This window comes from Nerophis ophidion, linkage group LG06, assembly GCF_033978795.1.
Source record: "Nerophis ophidion isolate RoL-2023_Sa linkage group LG06, RoL_Noph_v1.0, whole genome shotgun sequence".
NCBI classification, from domain to species: domain Eukaryota; kingdom Metazoa; phylum Chordata; class Actinopteri; order Syngnathiformes; family Syngnathidae; genus Nerophis; species Nerophis ophidion.
In genome coordinates this window covers 5,005,120-5,020,468 of record NC_084616.1, presented here as the reverse complement: position 1 = coordinate 5,020,468, position 15,349 = coordinate 5,005,120, and the positions used below count along the sequence as shown (strand labels likewise).

The window sequence follows — 15,349 nt, the reverse complement described above, 5'->3', positions numbered from 1 at the left end:
TTATTTTATATATTATTATGGTTATTAGTGTGCTGTGTGCCTATTTTATATATTATTATGTTTATTATTGGTGTGCTTATGTGCCGATTACTTTATATATTATTATGGTTATCATTAATGTGCTGGTGTGCCTATTTTATATATTATGTTTATTATTGGTGTGCTTATGTCCCTATTATTTTATATATTATTATGGCTATTTTTAGTGTGCTGGTGTGCCTATTTTATATAATGTTTATTATTGGTGTGCTTAAGTGCCTATTAGTTTATATATTACTATGGTTATTAATGTGCTGGTGTGCCTATTTTATATATTATGTTATTATTAGTGTGCTTATGTGCCTATTTTATATATTATTATGGTTATTAGTGTGCTGGTGTGCCTATTTTATATATTATGTTTATTATTGGTGTGCTGGTGTGCCTATTATTTTATATATTATTATGTTTATTATTGGTGTACTTATGTGCCGATTATTTTATATATTATTATGGTTATCATTAATGTGCTGGTGTACCTATTTTATATATTATGTTTATTATTGGTGTGCTTATGTGCCTATTTTATATATTTTTATGGTTATTATTTGTGTGCTGGTGTGCCTATTTTATATATTATTATGTTTATTATTGGTGTGCTTATGTGCCGATTATTTTATATATTATTATGGTTATTTTTAGTGCGCTGGTGTGCCTATATTATATATTATTATGTTTATTATTGGTGTGCTTATGTGCCGATTATTTTATATATTATTATGGTTATTATTAATGTGCTGGTGTGCCTATTTTATATATTATATTTATTATTGGTGTGCTTATGTGCCTATTTTATATATCATTATGGTTATTATTAGTGTGCTGGTGTGCCTATTTTATATAATGTTTATTATTGGTGTGCTTAAGTGCCTATTAGTTTATATATTACTATGGTTATTAATGTGCTGGTGTGCCTATTTTATATATTATGTTTATTATTAGTGTGCTTATGTGCCTATTTTATATATTATTATGGTTATTAGTGTGCTGGTGTGCCTATTATATATATTATGTTTATTATTGGTGTGCTTATGTGCCGATTATTTTATGTATTATTATGGTTATCATTAGTGTGCTAGTCTGCCTATTTTATATCTTAAGGTTATTATTGGTGTGCTTATGTGCCTATTTTATATATTAATATGTTTATTATTGGTGTGCTTATGTGCCTATTTTATATATTATTATGGCTATTTTCAGTGTGCTGGTGTGCCTATATTATATATTATAATGGTTATTATTGGTGTGCTTATGTGCCTATGATTTTATATATTATAGTGGTTATCATTAGTGTGCTAGTCTGCCTATTTTATATCTTATGTTTATTATTGGTGTGCTTATGTGCCTATTATTTTATACATTATTATGGTTATCATTAGTGTGCTGTGTGCCTATTTTATAAATTATAATGGTTATTATTAGTGTGCTTATGTTATATATTATAATGGTTATTATTAGTGTGCTTATGTTATATATTATAATGGTTATTATTAGTGTGCTTATGTGCTTATGTTATATATTATAATGGTTATCATTAGTGTGCTTATGTCCTTATTATATTATATATTTTTATGGCTATTTTTAGTGTGCTGGTGTGCCTATTATTGCACTTAGGTGACAGTTTGTCACCTTTTGGAACGCGGGTGTAGTACATGTGTAAGAAACACTGTTGAGGTGGAAATGTAGGACACACACACACACACACACACACACGCACACACACACACACGTATAGGTCGACATGCCAAGTAGTGTTGCATAGTGACATCATGACTGTGATACTTTCCTCTTCTACTCCAAAGTGAGTCAGACGCTGCTGCTGCTGTCTGCTTCTGGCTGCCTTTAACCTAATTACCTCATTTATTCCGGGAGTCTTTATTATAAATTAATTTGTTCCTTTCTAGTGGTTGTATGCTCGCTCAGTACGTTTCGGCGTCCTCGGAGTTCAGTCCAGGTAAAAGACGGGACGCGGTCTGCCGTGCTTAATCACACACGCAGGTGTGGGGCAGAAATATTCATGAAATTAACTAGAAGAGGCAATTCCTGAAGGAATTTGCGTGTGAATGCTCCAATGCGAAAGAATGATGGAATGGTTTGAACTTGTTGAAAAATGTGGGGATTGTACAACTTGGAAAAATGTCCCATTCATTTTAATAAGAACTTCCTGGAAATTTGAGAATTTGGGGATTGTTAAAAATGATTAGTAGCATGAATGGTTGGTGTTGGAATTGTTTACATCGGGCAGGAAATGTTGAAGTTGTAAATAGTATTAGGGAATTTAGGGAAAAGCAGGAATTTTTTTGGGAAAATGGCAAATGCAAACTTCAATGAGTTGAAATGGTTGGTATTGGAACTTTTCAAATCGGTCGATAAATGTTGAAGTAGTAACATGTTAAATTGAGAAATGCTTGAGAATTCCTGGAGTTTCGGGAAAACCGGGAATTTTTCCAGTTCCAAAAAAACAACTTTGTTGGATTAGGAGCATGAATGTCCTAAATGAGCTGGATTGGTTGTTGGAATTGTTTAAATCGTGCAAGAAATGTTGAAGTAATAAATGGTATTAGGGAAGTTCGGGAAAATCTGGATTTTTTTAAAAAACTTGGTAACAGAGTAGTTTGAATTTCCAGAATGTGTCGAAGGTGGAATAGTTTGAACGGGTTGAAGAATGTGGAAATTGTGAAAGTTTGAAAAATTTCCAATTCATTTTGAATGTGGAAAATGCTCAAAAAGAAAAGGAATTATCGGAAATCCGTGAATTTCTTTTCAAATTATCAAAGCGAAGCACACAATTCCTGAACAGGCTGAATATTTTGAAGTTGGAACAATTTGAATCTGATGAAAAATGTGCGAGTTGTGGAACTTTGAAAAATGTTGCATTGATTTCAATGGGAATTTTACCAAAATTCGGGAATTTCGGGAAAAGCAGGAATTTTTTTCGAAAATGGCAGATACAAACGTAAATGGTCTGAAAGAGTTGAAATGGTTGGTGTTGGAACTTTTCAAATCGGTCGATAAATGTTGAAGTAGTAACATGTTAAATTGAGAAATGCTTGAGAATTCCTGGAGTTTCGGGAAAACCGGGAATTTTTCCAGTTAAAAAAAAACAACTTTGTTGGATTAGGAGCATGAATGTCCTAAATGAGCTGGATTGGTTGTTGGAATTGTTTAAATCGTGCAAGAAATGTTGAAGTAATAAATGGTATTAGGGAAGTTCGGGAAAATCTGGAATTTTTTTTTAAACTTGGTAACAGAGTAGTTTGAATTTCCAGAATGGCGGAATGTGTCGAAGGTGGAATAGTTTGAACGGGTTGAAAAACGTAGAAATTGTGAAAGTTTGAAAAATGTCCAATTCATTTTGAATGTGGAAAATACCCAAAAAGAAAAGGAATTATGGGAAATCCGGGAATTTATTTTAGAATTGTTAAAGTGAAGCACACAATTCCTGAACAGGCTGAATATTTTGAAGTTGGAACAATTTGAATCTGATGAAAAATGTGGGAGTTGTGGAACTTTGAATAAAGTTGCATTGATTTCAATGGGAATTTTACCAAAATTTGGGAATTTCGGGAAAAGCGGGAATTTTTTTCGAAAATGGCAGATACAAACTTGAATGGTCTGAATGAGTTGAAATGGTTGGTGTTGGAACATTTCAAATCGGTCGAGAAATGTTGAAGTAGTAACAGGTTGAATTGAGAAATGGTTGAGAATTCCTGGAGTTTCAGGAAAACCGGGAATTTTTCCAGTTCCAAAAAACAACTTTGTTGGATTAGGAGCATGAATGTCCTAAATGAGCTGGATTGGTTGTTGGAATTGTTTAAATCGTGCAAGAAATGTTGAAGTAATAAATGGTATTAGGGAAGTTCGGGAAAATCTGGAATTTTTTAAAAACTTGCAAACAGAGTAGTTTGAATTTCCAGAATGGCGGAATGTGTCGAAGGTGGAATAGTTTGAACGGGTTGAAGAATGTGGAAATTGTGAAAGTTTGAAAAATGTCCAATTCATTTTGAATGTGGAAAATGCTCAAAAAGAAAAGGAATCATGGGAAATCCAGGAATTTATTTTAGAATTATTAAAGTGAAGCACACAATTCCTGAGCAGGCTGAATATTTTGAAGTTGGAACAATTTGAATCAGATGAAAAATGTGGGAGTTGTGGAACTTTGAAGAATGTTGCATTGATTTCAATGGGAATTTCACCAAAATGTGGGAATTTCGGGAAAAGCGGGAATTTTTTCCCGAAAATGGCAGATACAATCTTGAATGGTCTGAATGAGTTGAAATGGTTGGTGTTGGAACTTTTCAAATCGGGCGATAAATGTTGAAGTAGTAACATGTTAAATTGAGAAATGCTTGAGAATTCCTGGAGTTTCGGGAAAAACTGGAATTTTTCCAGTTAAAAAAAACAACTTTGTTGGATTAGGAGCATGAATGTCCTAAATGAGCTGGATTGGTTGTTGGAATTGTTTAAATCGTGCAAGAAATGTTGAAGTAATAAATGGTATTAGGGAAGTTCGGGAAAATCTGGAATTTTTTTAAAAATTTGGTAACAGAGTAGTTTGAATTTCCAGAAAGGCGGAATGTGTCGAAGGTGGAATAGTTTGAACGGGTTGAAGAATGTGGAAATTGTGAAAGTTTGAAAAATGGCCAATTCATTTTGAATGTGGAAAATGAATGCTCAAAATGAAAAGGAATTTTTTTAAATCCGGGAATTTTATTTTAGAATTATTAAAGTGAAGCACACAATTCCTGAACAGGCTGAATATTTTGAAGTTGGAACAATTTGAATCTGATGAAAAATGTGGGAGTTGTGGAATTTTGAAGAATGTTGCATTGATTTCAATGGGAATTTCACCAAAATTTGGGGATTTCGGGAAAAGCGGGAATTTTTTTCGAAAATGGCAGATACAATCTTGAATGGTCTGAATGAGTTGAAATGGTTGGTGTTGGAACTTTTCAAATCGGGCGAGAAATGTTGAAGTAGTAACATGTTAAGTTGAGAAATGCTTGAGAATTCCTGGAGTTTCGGGAAAACTGGGAATTTTTCCAGTAAAAAAAACAACAACTTTGTTGGATTAGGAGCATGAATGTCCTAAATGAGCTGGATTGGTTGTCGGAATTGTTTAAATCGTGCAAGAAATGTTGAAGTAATAAATGGTATTAGGGAATTTTGGGAAAATCTGCAAATTTTTCAAAAACTTGGTAACAGAGTAGTTTGAATTTCCAGAATGGCGGAATGTGTCGAAGGTGGAATAGTTTGAACGGGTTAGAAGAATGTGGAAATTGTGAAAATGGGAAAAATGGCCAATTCATTTTGAATGTGGAAAATACTCAAAAAGAAAAGGAATTATGGGAAATCCAGGAATTTCTTTTAGAATTATTAAAGTGAAGCACACAATTCCTGAACAGGCTGAATATTTTGAAGTTGGAACAATTTGAATCTGATGAAAAATGTGGGCGTTGTGGAACTTTGAAGAATGTTGCATTGATTTCAATGGGAATTTTACCAAAATTCGGGAATTTCGGGAAAAGCAGGAATTTTTTTCGAAAATGGCAGATACAAACTTGAATGGTCTGAATGAGTTGAAATGGTTGGTGTTGGAACTTTTCAAATCGGTCGATAAATGTTGAAGTAGTAACATGTTAAATTCCGACAAGCTTGAGAATTCCTGGAGTTTCAGGAAAACCGGGAATTTTTCCAGTTCCAAAAAACAACTTTGTTGGATTAGGAGCATGAATGTCCTAAATGAGCTGGATTGGTTGTTGGAATTGTTTAAATCGTGCAAGAAATTTTGAAGTAATAAATGGTATTAGGGAAAATCAGGAATTTTTTAAAAACTTGCAAACTGAGTAGTTTGAATTTCCAGAATGGCGGAATGTGTCGAAGGTGGAATAATTTGAACGGGTTGAAGAATGTGGAAATTGTGAAAGTTTGAAAAATTTCCAATTCATTTTGAATGTGGAAAATGCTCAGAAAGAAAAGGAATTATGGGAAATCCGGGAATTTCTTTTAGAATTATTAAAGTGAAGCACACAATTCCTGAACAGGCTGAATATTTTGAAGTTGGAACAATTTGAATCTGATGAAAAATGTGGGAGTTGTGGAACTTTGAAGAATGTTGCATTGATTTCAATGGGAATTTTACCAAAATTCGGGAATTTTGGGAAAAGCAGGATTTTTTTTTGAAAATGGCAGATACAATTTTGAATGGTCTGAATGAGTTGAAATGGTTGGTGTTGGAACTTTTCAAATCGGTCGATAAACGTTGAAGTAGTAACATGTTAAATTCCGACAAGCTTGAGAATTCCTGGAGTTTCGGGAAAACTGGGAATTTTTCCAGTAAAAAAAAACAACTTTGTTGGATTAGGAGCATGAATGTCCTACATGAGCTGGATTGGTTGTTGGAATTGTTTAAATCGTGCAAGAAATGTTGAAGTAATAAATGGTATTAGGGAAGTTCGGGAAAATCTGGAATTTTTCAAAAACTTGGTAACAGAGTAGTTTGAATTTCCAGAATGGCGGAATGTGTCGAAGGTGGAAGAGTTTGAACGGGTTGAAGAATGTGGAAATTGTGAAAGTTTGAAAAATGGCCAATTTATTTTGAATGTGGAAAATACTCAAAAAGAAAAGGAATTATGGGAAATCCGGGAATTTCTTTTAGAATTATTAAAGTGAAGCACACAATTCCTGAACAGGCTGAATATTTTGAAGTTGGAACAATTTGAATCTGATTAAAAATGTGGAAATTGTGGAACTTTGAAGAAAGTTGCATTGATTTCAATGGGAATTTCACCAAAATGTGGGAATTTCGGGAAAAGCGGGAATTTTTTCCCGAAAATGGCAGATACAAACTTGAATGGTCTGAATGAGTTGAAATGGTTGGTGTTGGAACTTTTCAAATCGATCGATAAATGTTGAAGTAGTAACATGTTGAATTGAGAAATGGTTGAGAATTCCTGGAGTTTCGGGAAAACCGGGAATTTTTTCAGTTCCAAAAAACAACTTTGTTGGATTAGGAGCATGAATGTCCTACATGAGCTGGATTGGTTGTTGGAATTGTTTAAATCGTGCAAGAAATGTTGAAGTAATAAATGTTATTAGGGAAGTTCGGGAAAATCTGGAATTTTTTTTTAAACTTGGTAACAGAGTAGTTTGAATTTCCAGAATGGCGGAATGTGTCGAAGGTGGAATAGTTTGAACGGGTTGAAGAATGTGGAAATTGTGAAAGTTTGAAAAATTTCCAATTTATTTTGAATGTGGAAAATACTCAAAAAGAAAAGGAATTTTGGGAAATCCGGGAATTTCTTTTAGAATTATTAAAGTGAAGCACACAATTCCTGAACAGGCTGAATATTTTGAAGTTGGAACAATTTGAATCTGATGAAAAATGTGCAAGTTGTGGAACTTTGAAGAATGTTGCATTGATTTCAATGGGAATTTTGGGAAAAGCGGGAATTTTTTTGAAAATGGCAGATACAAACTTGAATGGTCTGAATGAGTTGAAATGGTTGGTGTTGGAACTTTTCAAATCGGTCGATAAATGTTGAAGTAGTAACATGTTAAATTCCGACAAGCTTGAGAATTCCTGGAGTTTCGGGAAAACCGGGAATTTTTCCAGTTTCAAAAAAACAACTTTGTTGGATTAGGAGCATGAATGTCCTAAATGAGCTGGATTGGTTGTTGGAATTGTTTAAATCGTGCAAGAAATGTTGAAGTAATAAATGGTATTAGGGAAGTTCGGGAAAATCTGGATTTTTTAAAAAACTTGGAAACAGAGTAGTTTGAATTTCCAGAATGGCGGAATGTGTCGAAGGTGGAATAGTTTGAACGGGTTGAAGAATGTGGAAATTGTGAATGTTTGAAAAATGGCCAATTCGTTTCGAATGTGGAAAATACTCAAAAAGAATAGGAATTATGGGAAATCCGGGAATTTCTTTTAGAATTATTAAAGTGAAGCACACAATTCCTGAACAGGCTGAATATTTTGAAGTTGGAACAATTTGAATCTGATGAAAAATGTGGGAGTTGTGGAACTTTGAAGAATGTTGCATTGATTTCAATGGGAATTTCACCAAAATTTGGGAATTTCGGGAAAAGCGGGAATTTTTTTCCGAAAATGGCAGATACAATCTTGAATGGTCTGAATGAGTTGAAATGGTTGGTATTGGAACTTTTCAAATCGGTCGAGAAATGTTGAACATGTAGTAACATGTTGAAGTGAGAAATGCTTGAGAATTCCTGGAGTTTTGGGAAAACTGGGAATTTTTCCTGTTCAAAAACCAACTTCGTATTTTGTCTTGGTTAAGAGGAATGACGAATGGTTGAAGTGGGATGACAAATGTGGAATGACTAGTCTTCAGAAAACCGGGTGGATATAGGCCTTTCGGAAAATCAGGAATTCTAGAAAATTCTTTTGGACTTGGAAAAATTATAGTTTGAATGTCCAGGATGAGTGGAATGTGTTCATGTTGGAATGGTTTGAACTGGTTGAAAAATGTGGGAATTATTTAACTTGGAAAAATGTCCCATTTATTTCAATGGGAACTTCCTGGAAATTTGGGAATTTAAATGTGGAAAATGCACAAAAACAGAAGGAATTATGGGAAATCCGGGACTTTTTTTGAGAATTGTTAAAGTGAAGCACACAATTTCTGAACAGGCTGAATATTTTGACGTTAGAACGTATATTCAGTGTTTTATTGTTCAAAGAAAAATGTAAAAATTCCATTGCGTTTTTTAGCCGGTCTGCCATAACCTTTTTAGCATTCAATCAGACATTATTGTGAAGTTTTGTATTTGTGTTTCTAAACATAGATATACCAGCCTCCAGACAAATTTTTTCTCTCAATGTAGCCCTTGAGTCAAAATACCGTATTTCCTTGAATTGCCGCCGGGTATATAGTATGCACCTGCCTAGAATTACTGCCGGATCAAACTCGTTTCGCAAAATAATTAGCGCATGCTTAGTATTACCGCCGGCTCAGGATTAACGCCGGGTCAAACTCGTTTCGCAAAATAAAATTTTTATTAGCACATATCTAGAATTTCCACTGGGTCAAACTCGTTTCGCCAAATAATTAGCATATGCCTTGAATTTCCGCCGGGTCAAACTCGTCACGTCACGAGTGACACTTCACCTGTCATCATTTTCAAAATGAAGGAGGCTGATTTCAATCATTTGAAATCGCATAAAGGGAAGAAGATTAAGAGCTATTTAGCCCATCCGTCCATCAACCCTATGGAATTTGCGTCAAGGGTGTTGGATTGGGGGTGGCGTATATTTTTGTGGATGCGTGTGTGTGTGTGTAAGCCTGCAGTGTGTCTCTGCTCCGCGGCCTTGATGTCGTGCCGCCAATAAGTCCAAAGTCAACAAGAACAGGGGTGTGTCCATGGGAGACAAGAAGGTAGTTTGTTGTGTCTTCGCTGCACTGTCCTTCGGGAGAGTCTCCAAGCCAGGGAAACAATCCAAGTTACCGTATTTCCTTGAATTGCCGCCGGGTATATAGTATGCGCCTGCTTAGAATTATTGCCGGGTCAAACTCGTTTCACAAAATATTATTTTTATTAGTGCATGCCTAGAATTTCCGCCGGGTCAAACTCGTCACGTCACGAGTGACACTTCACCTGTCATCATTTTCAAAATGGAGGAGGCTGATTTAAATGATTTGAAATCGCATAAAGGGAAGAAGATTAAGAGCTATTCAGTAGGATTTAAGGTCCAAGCTATTGAATATGCTAAAAACAACAGTAAGCAGCTATGTTTTATTGATATACCGTAGCTGCGTGTGTCAAGTATGAGTCATTAAATGACTCCCGCCTCCTGGTGGTAGAGGGCGCTAGTGATCCTTCTTGCGACTACTCGGCTGCAGAAGAAGTGACAACAAGCAGCGATCGTTTATTTTTTCCTCTCGCTTGCACTTTTAACATGGAGGATTACATATCTAAAGTAAAACAGTTTTCTAAACTGGACTTTCAATGGAAGCAGGAGGTAATAAAGGAAGATGTCCATGGAGACAGAGAGACTTTTAAAACTGAAGAAAGATAAGGAAGACTTCTATAAACAAGTTATCGATGCTTTTGACCAGAAGGAGCTGCGCATGGACTTCGTTTATAAGTAAAAGTAAGACCAGAATAACGTTTTTTTAATTAAATGTGCTTTTCTTGATGGTATCCTTACATCACACTCAAATTTATAAGCACAGGCCTAAATTTACCGCATGTCTTTGGTAAGTGCCGGAGTGAGAAAAGGTTTTGAATTAATTAACGGAAATACGGTATACGGGCCCCCAGACACATTTTTTTCTCTAAATGTGGCATCGAGTCAAAATAATTGCACAGGCCTGTTCGAAACTTCTGCTTCTCCGCCAGGGAGGATGCAAAACGGGTAAGGGCCACATGAAGTGTGCCCCTGCTGGTTGCAGCCAAGTAGTGCAACTCATCACCGTATTAATTCTGAAGAATTAACCCATTATGTGCCCTCTAATAAGCTTCCTGACTGCATGCTTCATTTATTACCAGCTTTATTAGCGTTTGGGGTCTGTGTTTTTGTGTGTGTGTGTGTGTGTGTGTGTGTGTGTGTGTGTGTGTGTGTGTGTGTGTGTGTGTGTGTGTGTGTGTGTGTGTGTGTGTGTGTGTGTGTGTGTGTGTGTGTGTGTGGCACAGACAGGCCATTTTTTTTTTCCAGATTTGACATTTAAATGTGGTCTGGGCGGCCGCAGTGGGAGCTGAAAGACCACAGCTCTTGGACTTTAGAGCCCAGATGGAAACCAGCATGGAGTTGCAAAACACTCCTTTAAGTCACTCTAACTAAAGTCATGGTAAAAGGTTAGGAGTGTGGGGAAAAAATCGATTCGGACTTGAATCGCGATTCTCACGTTGTGCGATTCAGAATGGATACTCATTTTTTTAAAAATCGATTTTTATTTTTTATTCTTTTTACTTAATCAAGCCAAGAAACCACTACACAGCAATACCATAACAATGCAATCCAATTCCAAAACCGAACGTGACCCAGCAACACACTTAGACTCTTACATCATGAGTTGTCTTCATTATAACACTTATATAAGACTTTTAAAGTCATTTTGTTGGTTGATTGATTGATTGATTGATACTTTTATTAGTAGATTGCACAGTACAGTACATATTCCGTACAATTGACCACTAAATGGTAACACCCCAATAAGTTTTTCGACTTGTTTAAGTCGGGGTCCACGTTAATCAATTCATGGTACAAATATATACTATCAACATAATACAGTCATCACACAAGTTAATCATCATAGTATGTACATTGAATTATTTACATTATTTACAATCCGGGGGGTGGGATGAGGAGCTTTGGTTGATATCAGTACTTCAGTCATCAACAATTGCATCAACAGAGAAATGTGGACATTGAAACAGTGTAGGTCTTATTTAGTAGGATATGTACAGCCAGCAGAGAACATAGTGAGTTCACATAGCATAAGAACAAGTATATACATTAGAAGTACATTTGAGTTGTTTATAATCCGGGGAGATGGGATGTGAATGGAGGAGGGTATTAGTAAAGTGTTGAAGTTGCCTGGAGGTGTTGTTTTAGAGCGGTTTTGAAGGAATATAGAGATGCACTTACTTTTATACCTGTTGGGAGTGCATTCCACATTGATGTGGCATAGAAAGAGAATGAGTTAAGACCTTTGTTAGATCGAAATCTGGGTTTAACGTGGTTTGTGGAGCTCCCCCTGGTGTTGTGGTTATGGCGTTGTAGTTTGACATGTACTTCGGTATCAAGGAGGTGTAGCGGATTTTATAGACCAGGCTCAGTGCAAGTTGTTTTACTCTGTCCTCCACCCTGAGCCAGCCCACTTTGGATAAGTGGGTTGGATTGAGGTGTGATCTGGGGTGGAGGTCTAAAAGTAACCGGACTAGCTTATTCTGGGATGTTTGGAGTCTAGATTTGAGGGTTTTGGAGGTGCTGGGGTACCAGGAGGTGCAAGCGTAATCGAAGAAGGGTTGAATGAGAGTTCCCGCTAGAATCCTCAAGGTGCTTTTGTTGACCAGAGAGGAGATTCTGTAGAGGAATCTCGTTCTTTGGTTGACCTTTTTGATCACCTTGGTTGCCATTTTATCACAGGAAAGATTAGCCTCTGGAATGGAAGCTAGGTAGGTGATCTCATCCTTCCTGGTGATAACAATGTCACCCATTGGTAGGCAAATATAGCTGATATAGACACTTACATTATGAGTTGTCTTCATTATAACACTTATATACGACTTTTAAAGTCATTTTGATAGTAGGCTAATATAGCTAATATAGACACTTACATCATGTGTTGTCTTCATTATAACATTCTTATAAGATTTTTAAAGTAATTTTGATGGTAGGCAAATATAGCTAATATAGACACTTACATCATGAGTGGTCTTCATTATAACACTTATATAAGACTTTTAAAGTAATTTTGATGGTAGGCTTATATATAGCTAATATAGACACTTACATCATGAGTTGTCTTCATTATAACACTTATATAAGACTTTTAAAGTCATTTTGATGGTAGGCCAATATAGCTAATATAGACACTTACATCATGAGTTGTCTTCATTATAACACTTATATAAGACTTTTAAAGTCATTTTGATAGTAGGCTAATATAGCTAATATAGACACTTACAACATGAGTATAACACTTATATGAGACTTTTAAAGTCATTTTGATGGTAGGCTAATATAGCTAATATAGACACTTACATCGTGTGTTGTCTTCATTATAACACTTATATAAGACTTTTAAAGTCATTTTGATAGTAGGCTAATATAGCTAATATAGACACTTATATCATGTGTTGTCTTCATTATAACACTTATATAAGACTTTTAAAGTAATTTTGATGGTAGGCAAATATAGCTAATATAGACACTTACATCATGAGTTGTCTTCATTATAACACTTATATAAGACTTTTAAAGTCATTTTGATGGTAGGCTAATATAGCTAATATAGACACTTACATCATGTGTTGTCTTCATTATAACACTTATATAAGACTTTTAAAGTCATTTTGATAGTAGGCTAATATAGCTTGAATAGACACTTACATCATGTTTTGCCTTCATTATAACACTTATATAAGACTTTTAAAGTCATTTTGATGGTAGGCTAATATAGCTAATATAGACACTTACATCATGTGTTGTCTTCATTATAACACTTATATAAGACTTTTAAAGTCATTTTAATAGTAGGCTAATATAGCTAATATAGACACTTACATCATGTGTTGTCTTCATTATAACACTTATATAAGACTTTTAAAGTCATTTTAATAGTAGGCTAATATAGCTAATATAGACACTTACATCATGAGTTGTCTTCATTATAACACTTATATAAGACTTTTAAAGTCATTTTGATGGTAGGCAAATATAGCTAATATAGACACTTACGTCATGAGTTGTCTTCATTATAACACTTATATAAGACCTTTAAAGTAATTTTAATGGTAGGCTAATATAGACACTTACATCATGAGTTGTCTTCATTATAACACTTATATAAGACTTTTAAAGTAACACTCAGAACTGCAATAAACAGAGCAATCGAGAGGAGACACAAACACCACACAGAACAAACTAAAAGTAGTGAAACAAAAATGAATATTATCAACAACAGTATCAATATTAGTTATGATTTCAGCATAGCAGTGATTAAAAATCCCTCATTGACATTATCATTAGACATTTATAAAAATAAAAATAAACACTTGCATGGCATCTCATAAGCTGGACAACACACTGTGTCCAATGTTTTCACAAAGATAAAACAAGTCATATTTTTGGTTCGTTTAATAGTTAAAAAAAATGGACATTATTGCAATCAGTTGATAAAACATTGTCCTTTACAATTATAAAAGCTTTTTACAAAAATCTACCACTCTGCTAGCATGTCAGCAGACTGGGGTAGATCCTGCTGAAATCTATGCATTGAATGAATACACAATCCTTTTGAATCGGGGAAAAAATTAAAACTTGCACGTTAAAACAATAAATACAAATCTAAATGTAAAAGCACAGAAAGAATAGTTTAGGAGTTGCTATCATTTTGCTGCTTCCTGTTGTAAGATTGCACAGACACTTCTTCTACTCCCTTTTTGTAAAATGAGAGGGTGAACTCTCATGATTGTTGTTAACATCTGCTCTTCCTATTTTTATTTTTTTTAAGTGGAATGGTTCCTTTCAGTGTGGGTCGGGGTAATTCTGCTGTTGTTTAGTCAGCAATTAAAAGAATTCCAGCATCATTTTTTTGTTGTTGTTGTTGTTGTTGTATCTGCAGAGCTCCCAGCTTGCATTGTGAAGTCCCAAAGGACCAATTTAGGCCTTATGCTCTGTGCTGTGTGAACAGTGGAGGCAGCAGAATAATCAGTGTGTGTGTGTGTGTGTGTGTGTGTGTGTTAAATTGCATGTGTAAACTACAGTATACACTATTCAGCTTACACACACGCTTTTGGGCTGTGTTGCAATGATAGTCATGAGATTTCTTAAGAAAATCACATGCACTACAGTACCTCCTGGTCTCCTGGTACAGTTTCTCTGCATAAAGCGTCATAAACGACAGCTTTGTATCAATGAAATAATCATGCCTCGCTTCAAATCAAGTAGGAGGGGAGTCATATGGCTTAAATAAGAGGATGCAATAACCACCGAAGTGGGTTGAATGTCTTTAAAATGTGTTTTTTTTGGCGATTCCAACTTGAGTGACACTTTCTGTCATTTTCGGCAGACTGCATGGCACAAATGATTAATCCCCTGGCTTCCTATGGTGCGAGATCCACCCAGGACTGGAATGTGAATCCATTCCTAATTTAGTTACAATTGAATTATTATTTTTTTAATATTTCAGAGGAATGTTTTGCGTTCTTCACCACTTGTTCTGCAAACTTTCTATGGTAAATGGTAAATGGGTTGTATTTGTATAGCGCTTTTCTACCCCTTTTTAAGGAGCCCAAAGCGCTTTTGACAGTATTTCCGAGGGGAAAAACATAAAGTTATCAGTATCAGAATCAGTCTTAAGTACGTATCAAACAAATCTGTATTGGTTTGAGGAAAAACACTTTGTGCGTCGCTAATAAATGCAGTAAAAATGTACGTTTTATTTCCCACAAAACTGCAAATGGTGATCGATAGGATTAGTTCATTTTTAAACTAGCTAATCTGATTTAAAATTTTAGATTTGTTCAATTTGTTCATCCTTTAGGACAGGGGTGTCCAAAGTTTTCGACTGGGGGGCCGCATTGGGCTTAAAAAATAATAAAAAAAATGAATAAATAC

General features: G+C 35.0%; 1 protein-coding gene and 1 pseudogene across 1 annotated transcript in view; one reads left to right on the top strand and one right to left on the bottom strand.

The window, feature by feature from the left end:
• The window catches only part of LOC133553996 (plexin-A1-like), a 162,813-nt pseudogene that overhangs the window by 1,057 nt on the left and 146,407 nt on the right, over positions 1–15,349 (top strand).
• Positions 1–15,349, bottom strand: part of LOC133553997 (plexin-A1-like) — a 648,088-nt gene that overhangs the window by 593,329 nt on the left and 39,410 nt on the right. The window lies entirely within an intron of this gene.